The 13,544-nt window shown below is 32.7% G+C and overlaps 1 protein-coding gene across 1 annotated transcript in view; it reads left to right on the forward strand.

Moving 5' to 3' along the window:
- The first annotated feature begins 1,177 nt into the window (after positions 1-1,177).
- Positions 1,178-13,544, forward strand: part of LOC124369605 (frequenin-1) — a 211,177-nt gene continuing 198,810 nt past the window's right edge. The window contains exon 1 of the mRNA XM_046827658.1: positions 1,178-1,258. The gene's annotated coding sequence lies outside the window, so the exon portion shown is untranslated. The remainder of the gene's footprint in view (positions 1,259-13,544) is intronic.

A 13,544-nucleotide genomic window follows, 5' to 3' on the forward strand; every position in this document is an offset into this window, starting at 1 on the left:
TTCAGGATTCCGCCCCACTGGTTACAGAAATACCCGTAAGAAATGCATTGCAGCAAACATATGTTATTAAGTGAAAGAGTCTTTTCAAATTTTTAATCAGCTGTTCTTTGTAAACATATATAATGCGACAAAAAAATTGTTGTTATTTTTGACAGTAACTAAGTAAACATAAATATTTTTGACGTTTCTATGTAAACAACTTCATCCCTCGCATCCCCTTAATTCCATCCGACTTGCCATTTGAATTTAAGAGACTTCAGTTCCCCGTTCGACTTGCGTTCGCAATGACGATTAATAAGGCACAAGGACAATCACTTAACGTCGCAGGAATCCATCTGGAACCCTCATGTTTCTCGCACGGTCAATTATACGTCGCTTGCTCAAGAGTCGGAAACCCGAAGAACCTTTATATTTATGCTCCAAATAATACAACTAATAACGTTGTTTACCAAAACGCATTAAAATAAACAAAAAACTTTTATAATAGATTTTATGATATGCTACGATGTATTAGTAGAGCAATAAATTAATTGGAAAAACGTATAATAAAATTAGTATTTCTTTTCGATGCTTGATTGATGTAGCCCTCTCTACTGCCACGCGAGCGGAGCCGCGGGTTTAGGCTAGTCATTGTTAAATAACCGAGTATTTGCATATATATATATATCAGATATGCCATACTCTGTCTGCAGTGTTTCAGAGAGTGAAATGAGCCCCTCTATCTTTAAAGTCACCAAGACCAAGGATGTGGCTAGTCAACACATGACGGCTCAACGTAATAGTGCCATAATAATCACCAAGGCCGTGTTAGTCACCGATGAGTTGCGAATATAATTTTAAGGTTATAAAAACACGTTCTATACAAGATATGGATGAATATTCACATTTTATACCGACTAAGAATTGTAATATCCCTAGAGTTTAGAAGAAAGAACACTTTCAAATCTGAAGTACAAACTTCGAGTGATCACTTCACAAACGATAACATCAACGAAGAAAGAACTGCGTGTACAAGGGGACTCTTGCTCCACATGGACAGGAAGAACGCTTTAGGGACGCCGAAGAATCTGGAAGAAGCTGTGCCCAGAGGGTGCGTGGGTAATGTCTGGGAACATCTCCCCACCCTGCAATGCGACGGTGCGCGCGCAACCCTCTCCCCCAGTTCTCAGTCTTGTGAGTGCTGAGCTGCCGGTAGAGTGCGTCCCGGTCGCTCTTCTATTCTTCTCACTGGATACGTCTACTTTTCTTCCTGTTTTGGGTGAGTGTATGTTAGTTAACTCTCAAAGTATGGAGATGCCTCCAAGTCAAGTGTGCAGACAATGAAAATTCGCGATGTTTTACAGAATGACACTATTTTTTAATTTGTCATTGAAGGTCATATTTTTATTACTATTTCCCCGCCCTTTTTCCGATTAGTTTTATGATATAGTAACTTATGTTGAAGTATACCTTTAATATTCAGTTTTGGATTTTGAAAAATGACCTGAGGAAATTTGATTTATAGTTTTAAATACATAGAGAAATAATTTGTTATTTTATATTAATACTATGTTACTAATATTGTCTAGTGTTAAAACACAATATCAAAAAATGCTTATCATGTAATTTTATAGTTTTATCAAATATATTTTTTAAAATATAAATACTTCCGTTTTCATTTACGGGAAATATTATTTTTAAACTCAAACGTATTCTTTACTTATAGGTATTTTAAATCTAATACTTACAACTTATTCTCATAAAAAACTTAGGAAACATGAAAAATAAAAAATAATGTTATTTTTATATGACTTTTTTCTTTTGCTTTTTTGAAATAATATGATAACTTCAAAATTTAAATTATAATAAATACAAAAAACTAGTGGAAATTGTAGTATGCATTTACTAAAATGTTTAGAAATGTAATCCCTGTTGACTTAAAACATATAGGAACAACGGCAGTGGTTCGTGGTTAATACCTTTTTACGTGGAAATGGATTAAACATGTTTCAATAGTTTCAATTATTAACTATAATATATAAATAATTAATGTCTAATATTTATATATTATGGTAGCCAAATTATAATTGGGCTCATATGAAAAATTTTTCGTTATACGGTTGGATATTTAATTAATCTATAACTTTTTTAGCTTGCATCAATCCAATTATTATTAAATCTTGGCGTGTATGGCATTTTATATTAACATCTTTACAAAACTACTCCTATACAACTGAAAAGATTACGTGTCTTCTAATAGTCTTTTGTCAATCATGCAAAAAGGGTGGAAAACGTACTTGTCTTCAGTATCATCATTTGTCTCGACGTTGATGACACCATACTAGTGTATTCTGGAATAATTTAGGCAGATGATATGGTAATGACCCGTATCAGTTCTCCCACGCTTATTCTACATCAAAAGAAATGTAACAGAACACAAAATTGATATGCTATGTTTAAACCTCTATATATCTCAGATTCTTTCCTGGATTTGTGCTATAAAACTAACAATCCGCTCTTATTTATAATCAATGATTCCGTCTTAAACAAATGGAAACCTTAATATGATGATGATGAAAAACCGCTACTCAAATGTTCCCTCCGGATCTAAAGTAACATTTTCTTTGGCCATAATATAACCGTGAATTTGTTCCTAGGTGGATTATTACTAAAGAATAAAATGAGTGATTCAAGTTCTTAGACTATTATCCATTAGGATCTGTAGAATGGATTCAGATCAACCTTTGCATGAAGAGGATCTTCCTGTTTAAAAATCATTCCTTAGCAGTCGGAAAAAATAAAAATCTAAAATTATTACACCTGCGGATTGATCAGTAATAACTGTTCTGAATCCTATCGTTCACTATACTGTGCTTACTGGTTTGCTTCATCGAATTGATCGTAAAACCAACTTCTATTTAGTGACGTTCATTTTGTAGCAACAATCCCCTCAAAATAAACCAATTTTCAATTGCGTGCTTGAGTAACACATTTTTGCTTCTGTTCTTGAATACAATTTCTCTATACTCTCATGATTGACGCGTCATGCCTGAGGAATATTTGTAATATCTGAACTTTTCAGTACGTTAGTGTGAGTGTAATATCTGAGGATATTCACTACGGCAATTATAGCGGCTATGGTAAAATAATACAATCGCTTATTGATTGGGAGGCTATGATTTTACTTTTAATTCGTAATCTTTATCATATTAACTTATCTACAGTAGTAACGGCTTATAACAGTACCACTTGTGTATTTAAAATAGGGACTTTTGATTTTTAAAAGACCCAAATAAAACCGGCTAAAGATCAAAAAGTTAAATTTTTATAATTAGCTAATAAGGTATAACTTTAGTAAGTGGTATGATTTTTTATTTATTTATAACTCAAGAAAGTTTTATTCTTCAATTCAATTTAATAAGCAAATTAATACTTATCTTGACAAGATTTTTCATGCGAGCTAATTATAAGATGCCCTTAAATTATGATTTAAAAGCCTACCACTCCTTACCACATAATAAATGTTCTGTCTGTTTTTCATGTCCTAAGAAATATTATTCTAAATGTGCTGTAACCAAAATTATCTTAAAAACAACAACAAAATCTTTCCTACCAAAAACTATTGCACCACCTTAGTAATAATGCACTCTAACGATCCTGGTGGATTTATGCACTGGTTGACGCTGTGGTGGTTCAGACTTAGCTGTGAACCTCGCCCTTTCTGAAAGCCATTACATCGCCCTAATGCTGTGGATTGTTGAAAGATTTTCTCTATACATTGTTTATACTTCTGTGTATTTCTGTGCAATATTCTTGTAAGCTAATACATAATTTAGATTTAGCCTATATAGAACTGATTTCGTGTTTTGGATTGATATCTGGATGTGATCTGCATTACCTCATCACCGTATCTTATCATACTCATATTACCACTATACTCAAATACATGTTTTTGTGAAGTAGATATAATTAGTTTCGAGTCTTAGTAACACGCGTTCATGTTCAATATTAATTTGATTTATGGTTGGAGCAAACACAAGGTTTTATCAACAGCTAGTTATTAATAAAACTGTTTGAATTATTGGAAAATCGTTTGTGTTCACGTTTTGACTTAGACATTAAACAGAACATTGATGCAGCGGACATATCGTGTTTCAAAGAACATACATAACTGCAAATGAAAAGGTTAAATAGAGTAAATACTCCCTGAGGCTTACTGGGAAATGATATATAAGTTTCTGATGCTTATATAAAAGAAACAAATAGCAATTGTTGCGCATGTAACAAATTTGTATTAAAAAAATAGGATTTTGTTAATTATTAGTGAACAATAGATTACAAAGTGATGAAGTTGAAATAACGTGTTTACACTGTTTTTCCTATAAAAATCTACAGTGCAATTAACAATTTAATTTTAATAAACGCAAATGATTTTGTAATATTACATTAATTATTACCACAAAGTCCATCGTTACGATAGGCCATAATTTAATCGTTAACGATAGGGTATATTTCATTTAAAAAATCCTCAGGAAAGACATAGAAATGAAATAAATTTGAGAAATATTTAATAACTAGGCATCGCCATTATTACGGCACTTTGAAAATTAACGCACCTTTCCATTACTTACTAAATTTTAAGTTCATCATTACTTCTGACTGTTGATATGAAATAAATACACAAGTATGTAAAATATTATTTCTGTTATTATACTTTTTTGCAACTACACTAGGTGATAGAGGGGAAACAAATATTTATTTAAATAAATATCACTATTCTATGAATTTAATTACTTGTATTACATCACACGACTCTCTGGTGACTGATAACAGTAAATCTTTGTGAGGAATGCCTATCACGGAAAATATTTAGCCTACACCAAATGTTACGTACTATTTGTTCCACTGTAACGTTCAGAGCTACACAAGTCTATAAGGCTAGCAAAAAATAAGCAGAAATAACTATCGTTTTGCATTAAATTTATTTTGTTACTTTCACATTTCGACTTCCACGAAAATTAGTCATCATTTGCAAAAATCACATTGTTTTCATATAAAGTACAAACAGGCTTTCTGTTCCTAGTCTAGATTAGATCTACCAATCCACAAAACATCATATAATGGTATTCTCGTCTCTTCTCTTTACACATTTGTGTATTGTATGTTTTTCTCTTAGCCATCATGGTTACCCATTAAGACAATGTAAATGTTCATTAACGCTCAGTCAAACCTTATAGGATGCACCGCCATTAATATGCCTCAAGTATAAGTGAAGCTTCATTCAATATTTCTCTATAAGTATAACGTATATACCTAAGTCCGTTCACAAGATATCGTGCGAACAGATAGACAGGATAGAACAATGATTCCTTATGTGTTTATAACTATTTCAACGTCTCAAAAGTTTTAGTATGAAGAATCTTCAAAACTAAATAAAATATATGTACCTGACGCCGATAAATAAGCTTCATAGCAAGAAATTTCCAAAAATTCATTCGAAACCCTATTATGTCATCTTTTATAGTATGTTTTCAGGGAAAGCCACGTATGAAATCTAGCTTTCTTCCTGCTCAGTTGTGCTCATATAGTATAAAATTATGACATGGTAATAACAAATTCAGATTAAATAATAATTTCTTACTCTCTGGCTTATACCAATGAATATTTATTACAGACTAAGTTAATTATACGTTGTTAAATGTAAATTAATTTTACTGCTGCAATAAGAATATTTAAACATTTTAATGCTTAGAATATATTGAACTTATTATTGAATGAAAGCATGTAAATAGTACAAAATAACAAGCACAATCAACTCTTGCAGTAAGTTTCACAAGTACAACAGTAGCTGAAGTAAGCGCGAAAATTACTGCTCTCTCAACCCACAACGCAGTAATGAGAAAGCAGATAGGCCAGAGCCTTGCAATCAGAGGCAATCACTCTTGAGAGCGGTGCAGCGGTACGCTTTTATCTTCCGCTTCACGAACAACACACTACTATTAAAAATCGCTCATTGTACTGGTAATGTATATCAGAGCAAACTTTAGACAAGTAAGGCCTTGCAATCAGAGGCAATCACTCTTGAGAGCGGAGCAGCGGTACGCTTTTATCTTCCGCTTCACGAATACCACACTACTATTAAAAATCGCTCATCATACTGGTAATGTATATCAGAGCAAACTTTAGACAAGTAAGGCCTTGCAATCAGAGGCAATTACTCTTGAGAGCGGTGCAGCGGTACGCTTTTATCTTCCGCTTCACGAATACCACACTACTATTAAAAATCGCTCATCATACTGGTAATGTATATCAGAGCAAACTTTAGACAAGTAAGGCCTTGCAATCAGAGGCAATCACTCTTGAGAGCGGTGCAGCGGTACGCTTTTATCTTCCGCTTCACGAATACCACACTACTATTAAAAATCGCTCATCATACTGGTAATGTATATCAGAGCAAACTTTAGACAAGTAAGGCCTTGCAATCAGAGGCAATCACTCTTGAGAGCGGTGCAGCGGTACGCTTTTATCTTCCGCTTCACGAATACCACACTACTATGAAAAATCGCTCATCATACTGGTAATGTATATCAGAGCAAACTTTAGACAAGTAAGGCCTTGCAATCAGAGGCAATTACTCTTGAGAGCGGTGCAGCGGTACGCTTTTATCTTCCGCTTCACGAATACCACACTACTATTAAAAATCGCTCATCATACTGGTAATGTATATCAGAGCAAACTTTAGACAAGTAAGGCCTTGCAATCAGAGGCAATCACTCTTGAGAGCGGTGCAGCGGTACGCTTTTATCTTCTGCTTCACGTATACCACACTACTATTAAACATCGCTCATCATACTGGTAATGTATATCAGAGCAAACTTTAGACAAGTAAGGCTTTTTGTTTTGGTTGTAAGTCCTAACAATCAGTGGTCATATTATAGTACAGTTTTCTGACAGTGGCTTCATAACAATAATGACAGTGGTCTGACAGTGGCTTCATAACAATAATGACAGGGGGCTGATTGGATTTTATCAACCGTTACCAACTGCTGATCAGCTGTTATCCTCTATAGTAGAGTGTTCTCTCGGTTATTTTCACAATAATTATAATTTTTCCTACTAAATAATAAATTTATTAGAAGTTAATGTTTATTCGTTCATACACCCTATTTACTTTATGTCCTCATAAAATATGTCTAAAATCATAAACTTTAAGATATAACTTATGTGTTTGCAATTAGTATTATCTTGGCTGCTTAATAACACGCCAGTCATCAAAGTGGTTTAGAGTAATAATGCTGTAGCAACTTACATTGAAAAACAATAATTCTCATTTGGTATTTCTAGATGACAACTATACCTGAAATCTACCTTCACTCAACTGAAAGGGGATATTAAAACAGTTTGATGGACATTTGGACATGAAATATATTTGTTACTAAGGAATCTTAAAAGTAGGAGGTTCTTTAGCTCAGAAACTTGCACAATAATTTACCAAAATTGATGAGACTCATCCGCAAATAAATCCAAGATTTTTAACAACAATTGTTCAAATATATACATACCAACCCTTGGCATATTAGATCTCTTATCTGATACTTCAACTTAACTAAGAACATGTTAAAGGCGTTTTTCATTAAAATGATAACTGAAGACTTAATGATCAGTAAGACGTTTAAACTTGTATCAGTTTGCTACTAACTAAGGTACCTCACTGCGAAGTGCTTCCTTCTTGCCACATAATGTGATATATTCTGCACTATAATTTAATACACAATTGGAAATAAGTCCCTTTCAAACTCTTTGATATATATTTTAGTAGTGATTAAATTGTATGTAAACACTTATTACCAAGTTTAACATTAAAAAGTCTTCCTGTCTCCGTGTACTGATGATCAGCATGTCACAGCAATGTTCAATAACATCTCTTAGTGAGATTTCGTGATGGACTACTAATTTTCCCCCTCAGACTGCCGCGACCTTTGTACCACTTATGCACACTTAAAAATGATGTTGGTGTACATGTTTTCCTGCTTCCAAATTTTACTCCTATTATATGCACTCTTTATCTAGTGGTAAAATAATAATTATTGCATTTAAACGATCTAATCTAAACCCCCGAACGTGATATATTATCTACCAGATCCACCAAAGGAAAAATGTTTGGTAGAAAAAGTCTTCTACTCTTAGGGATGTCAAAATACAATTTAATAGTACGTAGGTTCGATCTAAGATCACTCCTATGATTAAAGTAAATGTTATCAAACATACGTAGTTAAAAATCTTGTTAAAATATTACGTAATTTCAGGAGGAATTGCTTTAAACAACAAATTCCCACAATATGTGCAGGATTGATTCGTCATTTACAGTAATGAACCAAATAACTCTCGTCAATTTGAGTTGGAAAGATAGTGTTTAATGTTTATTGTGATATGGGTTTCACACAGTTTAGGACAGTTTAGTTTATGGTTTGTCAGTTCAATTATCTCAGAGTTCCGCTCCGAAATGCTATAACGTTGGGTACGTTGTGATTTTATGCTGCCATACTGTTTATGGGTCGTTATCGGGCTACACATAATCTGGAAAGTGTCACGTTGTTTATTAGCACTCAATGAAACAAGATCTTTCTCTCGCAGTGTAATTCCCACACTTACAGTAATGCGGAAACCATTTATGTTCTGATTCCCAAACAAAGAAAAATAAATACACATTATTTATATATTCTTTTCAAAGAAGTATTCTCACCGGATGTAGAAAATTGGCGTCACAGAATATGACTTGCAGAGCCTCGTTTCAAAGTTTATAATTCTATGCAATGCGGATTGTGTAAACCTCAAATGTCCAAAAAATTGAAAACTTGGAACAAGAATTGATCTTACAAACAGCTCGGTTCACCATTTTGTACTAAAGGAAAAAATCGAAAGTGTTCTAAAATGCTTATAAAATTTCGTACATTTTTACGAGATATACTTTAGCCCTCAAAAACGTACTTCCTTTATTTTCGGCGTAACGGAAGGACTATTTAATCAATATTATGATATGCCTAGTTTGAAAAGCAAATATAGTTTAACTTTAACTTAATTTGTATCGTGATTGTCCTTCAAGTTCTTAACTGGCTGAACTCAAGCAAAAGTTTTCCCGTTGATTAATTATCGATAAAACCTTGTGTATCTACTACTCATCATCACACTATTTGCTTAATGGCAATAATACTATCTTTACATATCATTACGTTCCATTCGTACAAAAAAAACTACGATTGATAATAATAACAATAATTATTCTAAGAGACAATTTTGACCTAATAATGTTTTGCAATCTGCAATTTTCAAATGCATCAGTATTTAATTTTATACACTTCATTGCTAAAACTGCACAGAAAAAATATTTTCATTTTGTCAATATGAAATTATACAGTTGATAGAAATTTTTATATACTAATAAATTCAGTCATATTACCAATTATGTAAAACAGAACATTAAACCTTAGAACACGTATTGATAAAGGAAAGTTAAGGCACAATATAGCTTTCTCTTTTAAAACGAGTTCATCCGTTTAAAATCAGGCATTTTAAATGCATAAGCTATGTACACCTTAAATAAAATGTATGATAAAACGGTAATTCACTCCTCCACCACCACGCTAGTGGTCTTGTTGCTGATTCATGCAAACTGAGCTGCTTGCCTTGATTTTATATTGCACCAGAATATGAATATTTTCATATCACCCTACATTCCCTTAGATCAATCTCTTGTATGATTCCAGAAAAATTATTAAAAGATCATTCAAAATATATTACTTATTATCTAAATTCATATTGCAAAGTTTTCATACAATGTGTGTATATTCCTAGACTCGACATACTATTTTATATATGCATTAATAAATGAATAATAATTCTATTCTTGGCAAACTATTTGTTTCATGGACAATTTAGTAACTTTAGTAAGTATTGAAGCTACACTGTGTGATCACTATGTACAACCATAAAACTTTATCGTGAACTTAAAGGTATTCAGGGAGGTCATTACATATGATAGTCTGTATCACTTCTTGGTAAATTAATATATGTAAGATAGCTGTTGTAGTATTTACTTTTAAAAAATTTAAAAGAGCCAAGTTTAATATGAATTTTGTGAAAGTGAATGTAACATTTTGTACCACTGAATTAAAGGTGTTTGAACTTGTGTAGTTACGAACACAACCGGGAGGTATACAAAATAAAATAACAAGGCAGTCACACTTTACATCATAACTTGAAATATTATGCACTCCAAGTCTAGATTATCACTCCTTTTTTGTCACACACACATCTCAAGGCCATAATGTAGTCAGCGGCTATTGAGTACTCTAACATCACTAGCAAGTAATAGGTATTCCTTTAGGTTTACCAAGACAGTACCGTATACATTGTTAAAATAATCACGTGATATTCCCATTTTGAGAAAACAACGTGTTTTCAATGTACGGTTAAATCCTCTCACCTTCCCAATCATTATGAGTCTTCTCACAATAAAAAATTGCAAACAAATACTGTGAAAATACATCCTATACTTTGTATAGTCCTGGGGATGGCTGTAATTCAAATAGTCCTTAACTTAACAGTACAGAGGTCAGATTAACCAATTTATAAATATTTTGAAGTGACATTTCCACATGAAGTGGAATTATACTTATTCAAAGGCACTTCTGAAAAATACCACTAATTATCAGTTTCTACCACTGTTTAATCATATTAATATTCAGCACCTTGTTAGGTGATATCCGATAAGGCCCTTTTCAACGTTGCAGTAGACTCTATTGAAGTTCTCTGTTAGTGGACATATTGATTATAAGTGTCACGCGGATGTTTGACTAATGTACCTTTATAATTTCTTGATAAAAGAGCTTAATGAGTGGGATCATACAAAGTAAAGTAGGCAATTCAAATCATGATCAAATTGGTGCATTCATTCAAATTAGACTAGTCATAATATCTTTTGAATAACACATATGTAACGAATTATCGCCAATTCAAATTTTAATGTACAGTAGAATGGAAATAGGGACATTCTGTAATCTGGAGACATATACGTACAAGTATGAGCTTGTATATAAAAAAAACTGTACCAGAGAGCTAAGCCACAATATAAGCCTGAGAAACAATACTACTCATCAGTGGCGTAACTATACAAGGGATAATGGGGATATAACGCCCATAAAGAGCGCTAAATGTAAAAAAAGTATATTTTATGCAGATTAAAGGTTTTACTTTGACTTATGGCTACTTAATTAATTCAAGTTTATACTTATTGGAATGAATTCTCTACTTTCCGGTATGCTGACCTCTAATATCGGAGTTTTTTTTTTTTTTTTTTAAAGGAGAGGCCGATCCCCTTTTAAGTCTTATTCTGTCCGCGTATAAAATGTATATACATTTTATATTATAATTATTATAAAATAGTAAAAATGATAGCCTTTTGTCATTTCTGTGTTGCGTCTTTAAGGTTGTGACCGTATTGTCATAACAATCCAGGAATTACTTTATTGATTTTATTCATATAGGAGATTTTTGATGAAGTCCCTACACTGGAACAATTAGGAACAGTAAGTTCCAAATAACAATAGGCCTTGGGAAAAGGGAGACAATATTCAGAAGAAAAAAAATATGTTGCTTAAAAACTCAGTATCCAGGGGAATATACAAGTCATGAGATTTAGGGTTTCAGTAGGATAAGGTGCCCAACAAGACGTTCGTTGTATCTAACATTTCAAAAACCTATCTAACACGAAAACTATTATAAATGTAAGAGGTCTACAAGCTCATAAGCTAGAAATCCCAATTATATTGTTAAAAAATAAATCCAATTGCCTTGTGGTAATCTCAGTTGAGTAATTAATCCGATTTATTAATGTAATTTGTGCAAAATATAAGAAACCTTTTATAAAAAGATCAACTATCTTATCTTAAATAAATAATATTTTGTTGCATATCATCCAATATCCATACAATCCTATTAGTTTAATTTTGTCCACGAATTCATAATAATTCATATAATTTTGTTCTGTTAGTACTCTTAATTTTTTCTTAAGTATGAAATAACTGATTTATCACAAGTTCTGAAGGTTGGTCTTATTGCACTGACCATGAAACAGAATATCTAATGTAGGCCTCCCACCACAAATTCAGGATAGATCGATGCTCTTCATACATCTTCCTCTGAAGTAATACTGATCACCAAAGTGTCCTTGATATTTTCAATTTACTGCGAGCTAAGGTTAGTCTTGTGTACACCTAGCTACTTTAAGCTACTTAAAATCGCCAAGAACCTTCACTAGATGTTACTGAGAGCTTTAAATAGCAATGAAACTTTTCAGTGCAACAGAATCACAAATTTTCAATTGATCCACAATAAAAAAGGACAACAGTACTACTCAAACGAACTATGCCTTTTGAATTTAATAATAAAGACAGATTTTAAGCTTCAAAATACATACAAAAACAATTCTATTGTATCAATAATATTGATAAAAAATTTAAGTATTTGATTTTATGTATGTATGTGGTGACTGATAAAGTGTACCTTACATTCAAAGGTAAATGTGATGTAACACATTTTATCTCTACTAGTCACGTAGTAAAGATTTATCAAGGTAGATGCAGGTTCGGATTAGGGTCAGCTTGGGAGGTAAACACGTTTCTGTACTCTACTCTCACTGTACCTATTGCAAGTTTCCTGATTCGTGACTGTTGCAGCCACTTCCTAAATGCCTGCTAGAACAGTGAACCCTCGTTTTAAGAGATTTGCTAGTATATTGACCTTGGACAGTTTTGTATTATTCACAGCGATTCTTACTCGTCCTTGACGGCACACGCTTCCTCTATGCAAGGACACGCAAGATGACCACCAGTTGAACATTGGACACGTTTATTTTTCAATTAAACATAAATTATATGTGAAATTATGAAAGCTTACAAATTAAAATACAAATGCACCAGTGTCATCTGTGGTAACAACTAAAAATTTACACTTGGCGTTACAACAATAAAAAAATATTTGGAATGCGTTCCAGGAAAAATTGAACAATGTTTATATAACTACCTGTTAGTTTTACGTTACAGTTATTAGCTTCTAGAATAAAAATAAGTACATAGTACATTTTAGTGACGTCAATATAGAATTTTGGTTTTTGAACCTTTAAGGACATTACGTACGCTACAACAAAAAACCTCACAAACAACATACTCGTAGTTCAAAATTACATAAGCGAGACAAGTAGCTCAATTTCCATAAACCAGCAATAACGGGCTAGCCGCCGCACCGTGCTCCGGGAATAAACAGCTCTATTGTCATCAGTTCTTGTATGTGGCAGGCCGCCTCCGCTGAACATGCATGCAAAACTTGAGATGAAAATTAATTTTCAAGAACAAATTCTTTAAAAACAATTTCAAGAAAGTGGATTACTTTTTCATCTTTTGGAAACTACTGTGCCTTTTTCTCAAGGTATGAATACTATAAGTGTATAAATGAGGATTTAATATATGATATTTAACAGCAGAGTATCTTATATTTTTGCTCTAATAAAT

This window comes from Homalodisca vitripennis, chromosome 1, assembly GCF_021130785.1.
Source record: "Homalodisca vitripennis isolate AUS2020 chromosome 1, UT_GWSS_2.1, whole genome shotgun sequence".
NCBI lineage: Eukaryota > Metazoa > Arthropoda > Insecta > Hemiptera > Cicadellidae > Homalodisca > Homalodisca vitripennis.